At 44.6% G+C, this 18,888-nt stretch overlaps 1 long non-coding RNA gene across 1 annotated transcript; it reads left to right on the forward strand.

Annotated features, from left to right (window-relative positions):
* The first annotated feature begins 7,623 nt into the window (after positions 1-7,623).
* LOC120383829 lies at positions 7,624-12,769 on the forward strand. The gene is made up of 3 exons (XR_005588545.1): positions 7,624-7,801; positions 7,909-7,990; positions 12,170-12,769. It is a non-coding gene; the product is annotated as an uncharacterized LOC120383829 (long non-coding RNA).
* Positions 12,770-18,888: the final 6,119 nt, after the last annotated feature.

Consider the following 18,888-nt stretch of genomic DNA (forward strand, 5'->3'; position numbering starts at 1 on the left):
CAACCAAACTCTCCAGGGATATGCAGGTAGACGATGATCCATGGGTTCAAAGTATGTGTTGATGACAGGGTTGCCAAACCCTCCAGGACTATCCGGGAGTTTCCAGGAATTAAAGATTATATCATGTGATGAAACCTCCAGGAATACATCGGACCAAAACTGGCAACCCTAGTTGATGATTCAAGCTATCCAAGACCATAGGATCCTGTAAACTTCCTGGGCCTGATCCTCCATTGCCCTGTACCTTCTGTTAACATTTATACCGGCATGAAGAGAGAGTAAAAGGCCTCCTGATCAGAAGGAAAGTATCTTGCACCCAGTGGCATTGGCATAAGTGACTGCACAAGATGCCAAGGATACCAGACTCCTGCCTCTCAGGCTAGTTTTCAGTAGGGCACTATGGCATTAAGGAAAACAATCTGATGTTTGGACATTTGACACCAGTCCCAAAGGAGACTGCTCAGGTTGTCTGTGCAACTTTTACTCAACATTCCTCAGTAAATGAGTCTTAAAATTGATCTGAGGAGAGCTGGGTACTCCTGGGCATGGGTAATTGACATTGCTGACTGAAACTAAACTGGACATGTCTGAGCCACCTGACCACTGATCTACCAGTTTGCCTCTTACTGTTCTGCCAATCCATCTGTCTTAATCCAGACCTTGTTCTCCCTTTCTTGGGCTTCTCCTCAGCAGACACAAATCGTCAGGCCAAAATATTCAGCAGTGGCCTATGATTCTGGTGTCCTCGGTTTTTGGGCACCCGGCTCAACATATTTGGGCCTGATATTCAAGAGTGCCAGATCTTACTGACTTCAACTCAAGTGGCAGGTGCTCAGCCCACCAGAAAAATCAGACTCAAAAACAGAGGCACCCAGAATTAGAGACCACTCTTGAGAAGTTTGGCCTGAATGGGAACCCAATGAAAGAGGTTAAGTAAAATGTGGATAATCAGGCTTGCCTGCTTCTCAGGGAGTTACTTTGAGGATCTTTCAGCCAGTGCTTACACAGTGCTTTGAAGAGGAAAAGTTTTATTATGTGTTAAATTGAAACATGATGCGCAAGACTTCTTGGTGAGAAGACCCAAGAGATTTAAGCTATGTATCTAGCACTATATTAATATGCTACATAACTGAGCATATAAACATCAAAATGCAAAACAAACACTGTGGGGCCAGGTCTCCAGCTGGTGTAAAACAGCAGTATCACTCCATGGATCTCAAAGGAACTATACCAGGGTCGGGACCCCTCAGGGGGTCATGAGGTTATTACATGGGGGGTCGTGAGGTGTCAGTCTCCCCCCCAAACCCCACTTTGCATCCAGCATTTATAAATATATAATTTATAAAGGGGGTCACACTCAGAGGCTTGCTATGTCACCAGTACAAAAGTTTGAGAACCACTGAACTATACCATTATATACCAGCCGAAGATATGGCAGTGTCCAAAAAATTGGGCCTGTAACTCTGTCTTGCTAAGGTACTTATATGGCCCCCGTTACCATTATCTGAGCACTCCCTTGAACCCTGTGAGGTGGAAACTATTATCCTATTTTACTGGGGCCGAGAGAAACTACGAAACTTGCCCAAAGTCACAGTCTGTGGTAGAGCAGGGATCTCTCAAACTAGCACCCCCCTAACCACTTTCTCTCATGTGCGCGCGCACACACACACACACACACACACACTCTCTGATTTTACATGGCGGTAACTTTGCTGACTGATTTTTAGGCAGGGTAGATGGGAGCAGAATGGGGCACATTGTTTCTCCATGAAATATAACTCAGCACCCAGGCAGTTGGAGTGGGAATTACATTAATCAAATTAAAGATTACAAAAGACAGCTTCAATATTGACTTACACATAGTGAAAAAGAAAAGGTGCGTCAGCCCAGAGCTCAAAAATGTGACTGCAATCGAAAGGCAATTCTCCCCGCTCCTTTCTCTACTTTTCTGTGGTTTGCAGTATATTATTTGCTGGATATTTTACCTCATTCTGTTTACCTCCCTGGCCTGTGTGTGAATTACTCCCCCTCCTAGAATGTCACAGACGAACCACCTGTTTCACCCAAATTTGAGCTGAGCTCTATCCCACGATAGCCCCAAACACCTGGCAATTTCAATTCAAGAGAGGCCCAAGACTGGAACTACTAGGAAATGTTTCAAGTCAACACTATGATTTAGATTGTAAGCTCTTCAGGGCAGGGACCATCTTATGGTTCTGTGTTTGTACAGGTCATAACACAATGGGGTCCTGGGCCATGACTCGGGCTCCCAGGTGCTATGATAATACAGATACATTATAATGACTTCTATTCAGACTAGAGTGTGCTGACAGAGGTGTGTTGAGAAGGAAGTTTGCACACCTCCTGCCACATCATGTCTGGCTCTAGCCAGGGCTATTTGTCCCTCACTTTCTTGTGTGCTAAATTCACTCACTAATTTAAAAGAGGCACAAGAAACAAAGGCAGAGCTGGAGTCACCGTATCCTCCACCTGGGAGCAGCAGGGGAGCGCTGTCCTGCCAGGAATTATTTTAACCTTTAATATTTTTGGCAGCAGAATGTCAGTCAAGTATTTCCTACTTGGTTTTGAGTTCTATTGGTGTGATAAGCTGGCAGGGCCCAGGAGGATCCTATTCTGGGAGGGAGGCAGGTTTGTTTTCCATGCTAATCGGCTTTGACTAGCAGAGGGGAGAAGCAATACAAAATAATAATGCTTTCATTTCAACATCCCAGAGAGGGAGAATCTGCTGCAGAACTAGTTTAGAACACAAATATCATAGCCAGTACAGTGCTTTCAACTAGCCAGCTACCCACCCAGAGATCGGGGAACTTTCTCCCCTCCCCACACCCAACCCAAGGAACCTCTACACACAGAGTCAGGTACAGGGGGCTCAACTCTATGCTTCACTTCACAAGATGAAGGGTTGGAGCTCTGGGCCTCTGGGCTGCTCTGAGGGATCAACATGGCACCCAGTGTAAATGAGACCAATCTGATGGCTAAACGGATTGAACAGGAGAGGGAGCTCTCACCACACCAGGTGGGAGGGGCAGCTCTACCTCGGACTCTAGCAGATGAGGAGAAGCTGTGATCACCCCATCCCGCCTCCCTCCCCTCTTATTTTATCCCTTGGAACAGCCCAGATTGCTGGCCATAGCCCAGAGTAATAGGCAAAGCCCAAAGTGTTCTGGTCATGCCCCTTTCACCCTGACCCCTCACCCAGCATGTCCCACCACTAGGTGCACGTGCACCCCTGGTTGCTGGTAATAGAGGATAATGCTTGCTAGTTTTTTATGACTACATCCATCCTGACTGGAGGTCTGTATAGCACTGATGGAGGACTCCCAGTCTGCACTCAAGACACAGGTTTATCCAAGGGCTAACAGCTTAGGTTGTTCCAAAGCCTAGCTCAGGAAGCTGGAAGGGAAGGTAGGGGAATCCTTCCAGGGTGTCACATGTGTAGCTCTACAGGAGGTTTTCATCTTTAGTGGCAATGGCAGACTTACTGGAGAATGGTGCCAGCTCTTCCTGTGCCTGGGTTCACAGGATCGGGCTGGAATGTGGTTGGGGGCACGGGATGGATAACAACAATTTCAATGCATGTGAAAAATAATGAAAGTGGTTTTTTGTTTGACTGGGGGGTTTCTGGGAGGGCGGGGGCGGGCCGTTATCTCATTATTTGACTCCAGATGCTGATCTTGGCTCTGGGAAACTCATTTGTCTTGACTTCCAATTGAGGAACTTTCTGAGCCAAAGGCAAACGTCTATAGATTTATGCCATTTGGAAAAATCAAACAGTTGTGAGCCAAGCCACTTAACGATTAAAACAAAAATCAATCCTGCAGGGATAATTCAAAGCTGACTCCAGAGTTCTGAAATGCCAAGCCAGAGATGACATGAGTTGTAATTTGCACCATCTCCTTCTAGTTCACTAATGCCAGAAACTGCTGGATGCTCAGATCCGTGTAGACTGTGGAACAGGGAGAAGCCAGAGGGAGACATTTCTTTGCTTTTCTCTGGGCTGCTGTTTGTGCTAATGAAGGCAAAGGGGTCTGGCAGGGCTGGAAACAAGCTAAGTTAGCCACATGGCCAAGAGCTGCGAAGACAGCCATAGTCCCTGTTTTTTCCATTGCGCTCTGCCAAAATACCCCATAGTGCTCTCTAGAGATGAGACACAATCCAGTCTTCCCACTACAGCAGCTCCATTATAGGTCTTTGCTTTTCCCCCCAAAAAACGGTGACCAGCAATGAATCATTCCAAAGTAATTAGGGCTGATCTGGTTGGTTTAGTCTCTAATCCACAAGCCTCTTAAAATTTAGGCCTGCAGGCTAACCCCACTCAACTTCCCAGAGGTAGCCCATCTGTGCAGTGTTTTTAATTTGCAAGTCTCCCTACTGGCCAGGGGACTAAATGCACCATGGCACAATGCTGGACTCAGCTTCTTCCAGCATAATCTTCCTGATGTTGGTGTTCGTTCTGTTAGCACAATTATCAACCCAGTGCAGCAAAAGACGCAGTGGATGGTGCCCTTTAAAAACTGCTGAAAAAGGCAGAGATGGTGAAAGGAAGTTGAGAGGCCAGAGACAGGTTGATTGTCTGAGTTTCTGATAAGTAGGAGAGGTGTTGGGAGCACATGACAATGCAGCATTTTACTGAAGGGATGTGGGTTTTCATGGGTGTAAGGGAACCAAGTGCTACTGAAAGGTGCCACATGGCTGCCCCTGCAGTGTTCACAGTGTAGCCTCACAGAATAGCCATGGCAATGCAAGCCTCCTCGGCTGGATTCCCTACTACCTGGCATTTGTGTTGTCATTCACACCTGTGACAAATAAGTGCAAGACCTCCACTCTGATTTGGTAGTATGTTGGACAGGTCTAAATGACGACATAAGGTGCAAAGCAGTAGAGAATCAGGCCCATTGCGCTTGACCCCTGATGGGACAACCACTTGAGGCAATAGGGGAATTTAGATTCAAGGGACCATCTTCAGACACTGGCTTTTTTGCCCAGACTCCCAGCAATGGGGCCAAATTAGTGAGGTTCTCCCTTCTGTAGATACCCACTGACTAGGAGCCTTTTTAAAACAATGAACCCATTCCAACTAGAATATTGACTGTCCATCAAAAGATGATGTTCTGTCAACAGTGATCTTGGCTTTACTGGAATGAATGACCTAGTAGCCAAAGGCTCTATAGCCCATTAATAAATTCCTGAGCCATCCCATCCCTATATATCATTCCCCTACGTACAATCTCTCCATCAATTCTTATTGCCCTTAAAAAAAAAGAGAGAAACCAAGTGTGAATGTGATAGAGTGACATCACCTTGGAGAAATTCTCAGGGAGGAGGGGAGCCACAGTTAGGCTGCTTCTAGCTGAAGCTGGGTCACCATAATGCAGGGCTTTGAGGAGTAGTTCTTGGATGGAACAGTGGGTCACCAGGTACCAAAATAGTTGGGAAGGCAAAAATGTGACAGATTTCCACATTGCTTTTTGCAAAGTCCATCTAACTCTCTGTGGGCCTTCTTTGTATTAAGCCCTTCAATGTTAGCAGCCCAGCTTTCAGATCCCTGAGAAAAGATACTACAATTTGCTACACTAATTGACTAGACACTGCCATATAGCTTCTGTAAGATCCACTCTATTTGCCAGTATTCTGTGGCTGTTTTGGCACAACTCCTGTGGGAAAAGCTTCCCTAAAGTGAGTGGGGCCAGCCACCACAGGATGCTCCCAGAATAGGGGAATTCCCGGGATGCACTGAGTCATGATGGCAACTCCTACACCACCACGTGACCAGGGGGCATGGGTATGCCCAAAGAAAAGGATGTCTGGGCAAGATCCCTGCATCCAACTAGTGCTCAGCTGCCAGAATGGTTCCTGGGTATCACTGGCACCCAGCATAGGTCAGAGTAGCCTTCAGGCTGCTCTAATTTACACAAGGCAACTGCCCCATTGGTCAGGGGCCTCCTAGATCCACCTCTCCAGACTTGATGAGCACTCCTCTGCCAGGCTGAAGAATCTGGGCCATAGTGTCTAGACCAACACCTTAGTACTTCCTAATAAAGGGGTGAGGAACCTCATAGTATCAAACTAATGTGCACAGCTCAACACCCACAAGCATTCCCTCCCCCCAAGCCCCTGAAATAACAAGGGTGTGTGTATATGTGTTCGTTCACACCCATTGGATGGAAAATAATTTAGATAAGAAATAGGTTTTCATTTCAAGTTGCTAATGGCCTTCAGGATCAATAGACCTTCTAATACAACAGTGAGCTAGCAATCTACAGACATAACCACTGGTTGGGATTTTTGATCATCAGCATGCAGCTCTTGAAGTTATGTTACATTACTATGCACACTTCACGCAAAGCGTGAGCGGTTGAGATCACCTCTTTGTTAATCCTCCTCTTCTCCACATAAGTCCATTAGCAGATGGTAAGAGTCTGCCTGGGTTTTGCCGATTGCTAGCGATGAGAAATTCTGAACGGCTGAGCTTGTGACCAGAGCCATTGCCAAGTAAAATATTGGATTTGATGATGTCCTGACAATACAAAGTAGTCTGCAGCATAAAATAAACAATTGCACAGAGCAAAGCGAAAGGGATTTTATAACAACTGAAGATTTCAGCAGAAGTATTACTGAGCCTGTCTGAAGTTAAAGGCATCTTTTATGACAAAAACAGGTGTGAATTGTCAATCTTTCCATCACCTCCCCAGCTCCAACCAACAAAGGGAATTGTTAGTTGCAATCAGCCAACATAGCTGGATATTTTTTCCAGGTTTCATAAATTGCATTTAACAGTCATAAATAATAGAAACAGTGAAAATATGTTAGAGACATTCAGAGCATCTGTAAAAGTACAAATAGTTATAAATGTGGACATGACAAACAGGAAAATTAGAGGCTGCTCATGTGTTCTGCTAATATGCCAGGAGAAAACTGTACTTTGATCGTAACTCCAAAAACTAAAATCTCCATTTCAAGAACCAGCTAAGGTTACTTAGGACAACAGTGCATTGAGTAGTCCCATCATTTACAAAACACCAGCTCATAAAAAACAAGGAAATAAATACCTGAGTATGCCAAAAATCTTACACTGCCCACATAATCAACAGCAGCAGATGATTCTCATGGGGTAGGACTTTCAAAAGGACCCAGTGCCTGGTCTATCTCTGGCTCCCATTGGAGTCAGGTAAAATTCCAGCTAATTTCACTGGGAGCAGAATTGGCCAAACACTGAGCATTTTTGAAAAGCCATCACAGCATAGCCACTGTAACGCTGAGTTTGTCAGCGCTAAGACAGAAATCACGGCTTCTACTGCTTTTTTCATAGGTACACAGGAATTGCCACACTACATCAGACCCAAGGTGCATCCAGTCCCATGTCTTGTCTCTGACAGTGGCTGGCAAACGCTTTAGAGAAAAGTGTCAGAACACCATAATAGTCCTATGCAGGGATCTGGCCCCTACTGAGGTGTCAGCCTGGCCTCTAATCGTCAGAGATCAGCTAAAGCTCTGAAGCACAAGGTTTAATATCCCTTCCAGAATTTGTTGTAGTTAATTATGACAGCTCTTGAAATAGAAATAGGCAATCCTTTTTAGAATCTTGTAGTCATACAAGGCCATGGTCTTCCTCACCCAGCCCAGCACACAACTCAACATGCCTCTATGGGTTTTTTGGTTAATTGGGCTCTCTATATAACCCGCAAAGAGGAGTACACACTTGAAATGATTGTAAACAATTTTTGCTGTAAAAGAGTATTCATCTGACTTCTCACGATTTCCTAGGACAAACAAGATTACAGTAATGATATATTATGTCCAATGGCTACTCCTTCTTTAAAAGAAATTACATTTTTGAACCCGTGAATGTTTGCCATGATTAAAATCCATCTTTTCCTATTTTTTTAGGATGACAAACTATTAACCTTATGGACAAGATGGGGGTATATTCCCCGCTCTGCTGCCAGCTCTCTATGTGATCTTCAGCCAGGTATGTGACCTTCCTATGTGACTTTCTAGATTTTATGGCCAGAATTTAAACAGAGGTCAGCAGCACCCACAACTAGGGCCAGCACCCAACATGCACTTCTGAGCCCTTTTGCAAATCTGGCCCTTATTTAGGTGCCTAAATGGGAGCTGAGCTGTTTTGAAAGTCTGGATTGAAATGTGGTTTCTCAGTTCTTGAAAGTTTGGCCCTCCTAAGCTATTTTGAAAAATTGACCCTATGTTGCTCCATCAGACCGTTTGGATAATGGGAGTAGTGATTTTGCTCCTTCCCTTTGGGCGTGGTATAAGCTCTCATTAAATAAGGATTGTGAAACAGGGTACATCTAATCTGCAATAAAAGATCCACAGCAAGGCCATGGCTAGCCTGGGTCAGCAGAGCTATACAATTGGAGTGTAGTGGTTCAGGCTCAGGCTAAAGCCCTGGATTAGAGACCCTCCCCCATGATGGTGTTTCAGAGTCTGGGCTCCAGCCCGAGCCAGAACATCTACACCAATTTTTAGCCCTGCAGCCCGCACGAGTCAGCTGGCCTGGGCTCCGAGACTCATTGCTGTGTTTTTTTTATTGCAGCGTAGACCTACCCACAGTGATATTTATTCAGGCTCTTCTATGGAAAAGGTGGACCTAGAGCTCAGAACCCACACCCATTGCCCTAGGCTAAGGGGGCATTTCGGTCAGGAATGCAAGAGCAGGAGTTGTTTTGCCAGGCCTTGGAGTTCTTGTTCACTTTTGAAAAGCTGCCTAGGTTGTTTCAAAGATTGATACTGAAAATATTCCCCTCTCTTGCCTAGTCTGCTTGATGGCGTTACGGATACAGAATCAGGTCCAGTTTTCAAATAGCAGCAATCTTTTAAAACAAATCACTATCCTTGCCCTTGAAATCAACCTGTTGAAGAGCGGACTCACCACTGACGCATGGTTGGGTGTGGCATAGCCTGGTGCTTTTCCTTTGGCACCACCCACCAACAGCTGCTCCAGTTCAGTGGTGATCTACTTCTCCTCATGACTGAGCCCTCTAGCCAGGCACCTGTGGCCCCCCATTCCAGGGTAACCGAACCTTGTTTATTACCCAGCAGCTTCACACGGGGTCTTCAGCTAAACTACAGACTCAAGTCCTTTCCAGCCTTTATTTCCATGGCCTCAACATGATTCAGGCTGGGATGATTTAGTTGGGAGTTGGTCCTGCTTTGAGCAGGGGGTTGGACTAGATGACCTCCTGAGGTCCCTTCCAACCCTGATATTCTATGAACATCTCCTTTGTCAGGGGGCCTGTAGGGAAACCCAAGTCCTCCCTCTGCTCTGAGTTGTAGCCCAGCTACCCCGTAATAAGCAGCGAAGTGCTGCCCCACTGCTTCCTACCACAGCCTGTCTCTAGGCCTTTTACAAGCCCCTTCTTGGGCACACTCCTCCACAGATTCCAAAAGGAAAGCCCCCATACTCCCAGGGAACAAAGTAGATTTAGGAGCCCCATGCCAGGCCTACCTGTCCCTAAGGAGGCTCCAGGATCTAGTCATCCTCCAGCTCCAGTGAGGCATTTCTTCAGGCAGTCCTGGGATATACCTGGCATAAGAAGACCTCCTCTCCTCCCAGCCAGCCCCCAAGAGAGCTGGGTTTTTAACCCTTCCCTCCAAGCTTGTAATTTGGAGCAGGGCTCCACAGGCTTTCATTAACCCTTTCCTGCCTAATGTAGGGTGCATTGACCCCATCCCACAGCCTCTTTCATGAGACCACATCAAAATCTCTCTCACTTTCAGGTTTTGTGGTGTAAGCCAATTCCTTTTAGCAGACAGAGGGACATGAAGCCATGTTAGACCCTTTGCAAGCATTTCAAAGACAAGCCCATTTTCAAGCCCTTTAGTTTATTCAAGCCAATCATAAATTTTCAGAACACCGTTGTAGCTGGCAATTCCTGGAGTCACAAAAGAAAACAAAAATCAGCCCTCAACAGCTACCAAATGAACCACAGTCCTGCAGAGCCAAGCATGAAACCTGGATCCTGGAGCTCCATGTGCATATGCTCATAGCCTGCATAGATGACAAGTGTTTGCCAGTGGTGTAACCAGGTTAGCTCTCCAGCCACTGACCAGTCGTTCCGTTGCTGGTGAAACACTGGGAAATCTCCCCCAAAAAATAAAGCCCCACTCACCTCCCAACCCTTCAGAACAGGATGTATGTTGGTGGGTGGTCGAGATGGTGTGTGCAAAGTTTGTCCTGTCGCTGCCTTGACTGTACTTCTACACGATTTCTATTTCAAAGGCTGTCAACTTTTCATGAGCAAATTTCCAATGTCTGTTGTAAAAGCAAAGTGACAGCATGTGAGTGGCAGGTTCTGCACTGTTTATGTTCACTTGGTCTCAAATAACTGCTTTTTTCGTGCATTTCAAGATGCTTGAATTAAGCAAAAGTGTGACATGGTTCAGAGTGTAAAAAGAGTAACCAGAGCTTTAAAAGGCCACGAGGAAAACAATTCAAATTGTCCCCTTTCCTGAGCTCAGGCAGCTGAGGCTGATGTTTAAAATTATGTCAGCGACCCGCAAGCAGTAAACATTTCTCTGGAAGACGTAACTGCGGTTTGCAGAAAAAGAGAGACGTGTCCAGTGTAAAGCAAAGTTCACTGCTAAGTGAGCACTGGGAATGTCAAACACGCTTCACCTCCAAATCAGCAAATAAGCACATTATAAACAATATGATTAATACACGCTGCTCTTGCTTAGGACTAGCAGCCTCTGTGTTTGTTTAACATAATGCAAACTGGTTAGACTGCAAATTGTTTCATGGCCCAACAATATTAAAGCAGTATGTGGAATTTATTAATATAACTTCCTACTACGCTTCCAGGATGCTGCAAGTTCTAGGTGGCATAGTTACCTTCTGGAAGCAGGACAAAGTGATGCAAGCCACAGACATCTGTAGCATCATGCTTATTATTTTTAACATATAGATCTTTATATAGTACCTTTCATCCCAACGCACTTGGCCCATAGAACCACTGAAGTTGTAGGTCCCATCCGATAGACATACCAGTTGATACTATGGCACAACAGTGAAGGAGAGAGGACATTTCAGCCCAAGACACTGGGGCAAAAGTATATGAAAAGAGTCTTTAATGTCATGCAGAGAAGACAGGGCCTCAGTTTCTAAGATCTCCTCCAAAAAGACCAATGGACCAGATTCTTACAGTGTAAATCTGGGGTGACCCCACTGACTCCAGTGGAGTTAATTTGGATGTACAGCATGACAATGACAAAACTCACATTAGTTTCGATAGTTCAGGATTAAGCTCTTATAGAGTTCAGTGTAACTCAGAGCAGAATTAGGCCCCATTAAAGACTGAAAGGGCTGGTCCAGTTTGCTGCGGTGGTAGGGAATCTAATATTTCAAAGCTGATGCTCGGGCCACTAAAGCTTCCCAAGTGACCTTGCTGCAGTGATCAGAGAACCAGACACTAAGAGTAAGGAATATAGGGACTCAGCCTGAAAATGCATCAGTTAATGCCAATATAGAAGGAGAACGCACAATGGAGGGGAACAAAAATTATAAACTATCAAATAGCCTGTCTTCCTGAGCAAATGAGTAATTGATGTTGGAAAACAGAAAGATGAAGAAAAGAACCAATGAGCAAATCAACAGTAGCTCCACAGAGAGCATCAGAAGGTAAGCACTAAGAAAGAAAGATTGTCCAGTGGTTAAAGCACTACCCTAGACTTCAATAAACCTGGGTTCAAGTCACTGCCTTGGCACAGACTTTCTTTGTGACCTTAGACAAGTCACTTAGGCACTTAACTCCCCCTGAAATCAATGGGAGTTAGCACCTAAAGAGCTATGTGACTCTCCCCTTTAGCCTCTCTGGGCCCAAGTTTTCCATCTGAAAAATGGGGATAATACTTCTCTATCTCACAGGGGTGTTGTGAGGATAAATATATTAAAGACTGTGAGGCGCTCAGCTACTGCAGTAATGGGGACCACATTAAGTACCTAAGATATGAGAAGGATGTGAAGTTCATGGACATTTTGTGTTTCACTGTTGATTTGATTACTTTGAAGGATTGCCCATAGCTAATGAGATGCCTTCAGTTTGGACAGATCCTCTGCATCAGTAAAGTCTCTTCCTCTTATGCCCCCATGACCTCAATTTTTATCATCCTCCTTATCTTTTAACCACAGGGGGAAAAAACCTGCAACAGACTAAACACCTCCTTAGTCACAGAGACTGAGTGCTGCAACAGGCTCACCATGAAAAAAAAGAATCTGATGCTGAGAGCATCTGAGGAAATGAAAAGCAGATGAAGCTACAGCCTCTCTAAGCATCAAATACATTCAGAAAGGCATGTGAAAGGCAGCATGATGTGGAATCTGTGAGAGAGGACAATTCTCAATAGGAACTGGGATTTATATGCCGTATATATTGCACATTATTAGAACTGGGGTCTAAAATTTCCTTTCTGCCAGTGCCATTCAGTCACTGAAATGTCCTTCTCTCAGCTCTCCATCTGCCATTGTGCTAATAAGGAAGTTACAGGGAATGAAGTATGTGCACTGGTGTAAAGAAAATAAACAGGGGAGTGCAAAACTGCTAAAAATAATCCCAGGAACTAGGGAATTGTGGCTTATGGAGGAGAACACAGATACTTGTTCCTCCCCCTCTGTCCACCACAATCAAGGTCTTGTCTGAACAGGTGGTGGGTTTTACAGTAAATCCTTAAAAAAAAAATTTCCTTCTTAGTCACTGCACTGGTCTGTCTGTCAATTTGTATCCATCTAGGTTCTTGTTAGGGGCAGTTTAAAAGAGAAAGAAAAACTTTCAAATGTTTCCTAAACAATTTCTGTTTCATTTTTCAAGCTGCCATGCAGGGCATTTATTATAGTGATGGAAATCACCCATTCATGCAACCCTAAAAATCCAGGAAGATGGTGGGGGATTCCATGTCCCAGCAGGCAGGCAATAGGAGGGGAGACTGGTAAATGTACCAGCAGAAAGGATCGGGAAATGGAGCAGGAAGCTGTTGGCACATATCAGTCAGTTTAAGCAGGGAGTGGGTAGGAGGAGGCTGTTCCTAACAGCAAGGACATCAGAAGTATTGGGAAGAGGGAGCTAAGTTAATAGGCAGCAGGTTTAAAACTAACAAAAGGAAGTATTTCTTCAGACAATGCATAGTCAACCTGTGGAACTCCTTGCCAGAGGATGTTGTGAAGGCCAAGACTATAACAGAGTTCAAAAAAGAACTAGATAAATTCCTGGAGGATAGGTCCATCGATGGCTATTAGCCAGGATGGGCAGGTGCAGTGTCCTTAGCCTCTGTTTGCCAGAAGCTGGGAATGGGTGACAGGGGATGGCTCACTTGATGATTCCTTGTTCTGTTCATTCCCTCTGGGGCACCTGGCATTGGCCACTGTCAAAAGACAGGATACTGGGCTAGATGGACGTTTGGTCTGACCTAGTATGGCTGTTCTTATGAATTTGATGTGACTCCAGAGCCAGCAGAGATTCCAAGCCAGACAAGCCAACTGCTTAGAAACTTGAGCACTCTGCTGGTTTTTCTAACTCTGGATTTGAGGCTCAGTGTGTGGTAAATTTCACAGGAAATCAGAGTGATTTGTGTGTTTTAAGAAATAGCCCTTGCACTAAAATATTTCAAAGACCTCTTCTGTTTGTCAGACTTCTCTTCTAATTCACATTACCAAAATCCAAATATCCCTGAGTCTTTCACAAAATAGAATTCCAGGAAAGTATTTCTCTCTCTTTTTTATTTATTTTTTTAAGTCCACACTTTTCAGATTTCTCCTTTCACGCTATTTAAGTTTGAAATTTGCTATAAGAGATTTTAAGGGCTAATTTGGCATTTTTTAGCTTGTTCCCTGATATCACAAAGCAAATTCTTTTGCAGAAAAAAAAAAAAAAAAAGACGATTAGGGATGCATTTTGGTTTTCTGTCCCTGACTTTCTAACTCCACCTCCCTCTTTGACTACACTGGCGCTCAGCGCTGCAGAGGGTGTTTTTTCACACCCTGCTGCATTGCTGCAAATTTGCAAGTGTAGCCATACCCTAACATGCAATCTTAAGATCAGACCCAAGTGGGGTAATTCTCCATTGTCATGCCCCTGGGGTCATCATTTACTCCTCTACAAAGTGAGTGCAAGGTAGGTATAAAATGCAGCCACTGTGATGTGGTAACACTTTAACCTGCTTTGCACAGGTGTACTGGACTTATATGTCATCCAAAAATGTAGGTGCTTAAAATTAGTGGACACTTTTGAAGGCTTGGGCCCAAATAGACTTGCCCAAAGCTTGTAAGTGAGCCTGGGTTCCCAGCTCTCTCTTACTTTCAATCCAAAAGTTATTTTTCACATGCTTCCATGTGGAAAACCTTCCAGTCTCCCAAAATTCAACATTTAGAAGGCACATAATCACACAGCCTGAGTTAGTGGGTGAAGAATTCGTCCAGCTCAGTACCGTCCACCCCAGCAAGACCTGGCTGTTATCTGCCTAGACAAATAAAAAGCAACCTGCTGTTCATATCACCATCTTCCAACACAGGCGGGGTCAGAAAAGTGACTGAAAATAGCCTAGTGTTGCCACACACATTTACTCCCTATGGGTCACTATCCATGACCTCCTTGCATGGCGGGTGTGATGGGTCAAATCACAGAACCTCCCTCGGGAGCTGCCACCTGATGTGCCAAGACTACTTCTGCCCCTGCTTTCCTGCCCCGTCAGCTTACAGAAGTGTTCTTGTCCTTAACACTCAGATACCCAACTTCCAATGGGGTTTAACCCCAAATAAATCCGTTTTACCCTCTATAAAGCGTATACAGGGTAAACTCATAAATTGTTCGCCCTCTATCATACAGATAGAGAGAGATGCACAGCTGTTTGCCCCCCACTCCCCATATTAATACAAACTTTGGGTTAATTAATAAGTAAAAAGTGATTTTATTCAATACAGAAAGTAGGATTTAAGTGGTTCCAAGTAGTAACAGACAGAACAAAGTAAGTCACCAAGCAAAATAAAATAAAACACACAAATCTATGTCTAATCAAACTGAATACAGATAATTTCACCCTCAGAGATGCTTCAGTAAGTTTTTTCCTCAGACTGGACACCTTCCAGGCCTGGGCACAGTTCTTCCCCCTGGTACAGCTCTTGTTCCAGCTCAGGTGGTAGCTAGGGGATTCCTTCCTCATGATGGCTCCCACCTTTGTTCTGTTCCACCCATTTTGCATAAGGCGGGAATCTTTTGTCCCTCTCAGGGTTCCCACCCCCTCCTTCTCAATGGAAAGACCCCAGCTTAAAGATGGATTCCAATTCAGGTGACATGATCACATGTCACTGTAAGACTTCAAGCCTTCATTTCTGCCAGCCTGACTCACAGGAAGGCCTGCCTGCAAACAGAGCCATCCAGTCAATTGCCCTGGTTAATGGGAGTCATCAAGATTCCAAACCACCATTAATGGCCCACACTTTGCATAATTACAATAGGCCCTCAGAGTTATATTTCACATTTCTAGTTTGAGGGTATGGCTACACTTGCAGCTGTACAGCGCTGCCGCAGGAGCGCTCCCGCGGCAGCGCTTTGAAGTGCGAGTGTGGTCGTGGCTCTCCCAGCTCCCCCAGCTCTCCCAGCGCTGCAGGTACTCCACCTCCCCGTGGGGATTAGCTTACAGCGCTGGGAGCCACGCTCCCAGCACTGGGGCACTGTTTACACTGGCACTTTATAGCGCTGTAACTTGCTGTGCTCGGGGGGGGTTTCCACACCCCTGAGCAAGAAAGTTGCAGCGCTGTAAAGCATCAGTGTAGCCAAGGCCTCAGATACAAGAGTGGTACATTTATACAAATAGGATGATCACACTCAGTAGATTATAAGCTTTGTAATGATACCTTACAAGAGATCTTCTGTAGGAAGCATATTCCAGTTACATTAGCATATTTTTATAAAATTATATAGAGTGCAATGTCACAGGTGGCTGGGATGCAATGAGCTTTTCCCCACCCCCACTCCACATCCCGTGGCTGGCCAGGAATTATTGCAGCCATTGCACTTGGGAGAGGGCGCAGACAGCTCTTTCCATGCACTGCAGGGTCAGGGACTCATGCCACCTTAAAAAAAGAGTGAGGAGAAAATAGGGATTGTGTCCAGACCCTTCTCTCCGCTGGCCCGCAGAGAAAGCTGGCTGCACTGGGGAGAAGAATCCTAAAAGATAGTGCAGACTGATGGTCAGGTAGGGTCTGTGCATCTCTTAAGTACAGTCCATCCCTAACACACCCTGTTTCCATCCTCCAATGGGGGACTGCAGCTAATAAGCACAATGTAGCCCTGTGTGTTTTCCCATCCTTGGCAGCTTAGTTTACTGATAAAACCAAGCACTGCAGAATCAACCCAGCTGCATTTTAGGCTGTTTCATGCATTCTCAGCTAAACTGCCTGATAAAGGGCGCATAGCAATGTATGAGACAATTTGCAATCACAACTTCCTCTGGGGCGGTGGGAATGCCATCGATCAAAGGGCACTGCAGTTATATTGCAGGTCTATCAGTTTCATTACTCTTCGTAATGATGAGGTACTCAGCAGAAGGAAAACGGCTGGTTGGCTTATGCCAGGTTGGCTTTGTTGCTATATAAAAAAAAAAATCTTTAAACTGAGGAAATGTGAGACAAAAGCTCTTGAAGAGAATAAATAATGAAGATAAAAAATGTAGCTATACAAATTACCATATTACCTCATCTCTAAACTAAGAAAAAAAATCTAGCGTACAGCTAGACCTCTAGATTTCTTCCTCCTCCAAAATTGTATCCAGATCCCCATTAAATTTGATTTAATGACTTGCTTTATTGGTGATGTTGTTGGCAGTTCATTTGCCATTTTACATCAAGAAAGTCAGCCTGAAATTGCTTAGTCCCCTCCCCCTCACAACTCATTTTTCTTTTATAAGACACCTGGCCGTAGCACTATGATTTAATAAGGATGGGCGTGGGTCCGGAACATATTTAAAATAGAGCCAGAGCCCTTATTCTCTGTTTATGTAGACCAGCTTTACTATAGTTTAGCTCCATTGACTCAGGGGTGCTACTTCTGATTTACAGTGCTTCAAGTCAGGTCAGAAGCTGGCTTCATAGCTTTTTGGTGCTTCACAGAATACAGAAACCAGTCTCTAGCTTGGTACCCCATCCTTGCTTCTTGCAGAACAAGGCAATGAATTGATTGACCTATGTAGTTCTATCACCACTTGGAGTTTTGGATAGTTCACGCCCATTGTGGAAGATCATTTTGTTAAAGGGTCAAGGCAAGCATCAAACAGAAGCCAGTTAACTGAGCTCCTGGACAGAAGCGGTCACTACGTGGCTCAGTTCTGCTGCCCTTACTCACACGGAGTAGCATCTTACTATGTGAGTAAACCCTCCATTGAACCACTTGCCTCAATAAGGTAGGCTCACCCTGAATTCCAGAAGGGGGTCGTGAATCTTTCAATACCTGAAATTCTTTGGTAATTACAAAGAAAAGCTGATGCTTCTCACTGGAACTGTTCTGCTCCTAGTGGCAGATCACACAAATGGACGTAGTGCTAATTTAAGACTGAAAAATACTTTCAGGGTATATCTGCGCTGGAGCGGGAGGTATAATTTCCCACACTAGCTGCAATCCAGCTAGCACACTAAAAACAACAGTGTAACGGCCTCCATGAGTACAATCCCATCCCAAACCCCAGGTGAGTAGTCTTGGTGGCTAGGCTATGCCACTGCAGTGGCTACACTTCTATTTTTAACACATTCATAGACTCATAGACTTTAAGGTCAGAAGGGACCATTATGATCATCTAGTCTGACCTCCTGCACAATGCAGGCCACAGAATCTCACCCATCCACTTCTATAACAAACCCCTAGCCCATGCCTGAGTTATTGAAGTCCCCAAATTGCGGTTTGAAGACCTCATTCAATCAACTACATCTCCAGCTCCTGTGTAGATGTACCCTCAGATACATAGGTACAACTCCTGGTGGACCTAGTGAAGCTTCCATTAAATTCTCTTGGCCAAATTCAGATGTGGCTTGAACAGTGTTGTAAGTTACACATCAAGCCAAACTCTGTCCTGCTGCTATATGCTCCAGTGAGTGGTACTAGGCCATATTTATAATCCTGTAACAGGCAGAATTCAAGTAATATTGTGATCTCACTTAACCCTGTTAACTCCAGTGGAGTTACTCCAGGTTTATTTTGGGGCAAATGAGATCAGAAACTCTCTCATTTGACTTGAGTGGGAGTTGTTTGCATTGAGATTTAAAAAAAAATAAAAAAAAATTTTGCAGTCCTTTTTATTTGTCTTCTAGTATTTGAGTATTTAGGGTGCCCTTGGGTCACATTTTCAAGCTTTTCTCCACAGCCGTGAGGGCTAGAAACTTTTTTGTTTTTTTAAGTTCTGATTCTCAACTAATCACATGCCTCTAGAAGCTAGGCTTTAAGAAAACCACCAAATATTGCAAGGTTCGTGATATAATCTTGAGAGTTGACCACACTGTGTTAGCTTTGTGTATGAGAGAAGCAAGGCAGACAATGGATAACAACACAGATAGGGAACAAAACCTAAAACCAATCCAGCACTGACGTATTTTTGCTTTCCCCTGATGTTTGTAAAGGAAGGCAGGAAATGTACAAATGCTGACAAGATCTAGTGGACTAGCTAACAAATAAGGATCTTCTTTCTCTGTACCAAAGGAAGTGACATTTTAGAACATACAATGAAAAGAGACCGCTCTGGGGAAGTCAATGGAGCGGCATCAATTTACACCAGCAGAGGATCTGGCCTGAAGTCCTATCTGTGGTGAAAAGCAAGGCATTGAACCTGGGAGTGCTCCTAATTCTAACCCAGTCAAAGATGAAGGAGTAAAAC

This window comes from Mauremys reevesii, linkage group 15, assembly GCF_016161935.1.
Source record: "Mauremys reevesii isolate NIE-2019 linkage group 15, ASM1616193v1, whole genome shotgun sequence".
In the NCBI taxonomy this organism is placed as follows: domain Eukaryota; kingdom Metazoa; phylum Chordata; order Testudines; family Geoemydidae; genus Mauremys; species Mauremys reevesii.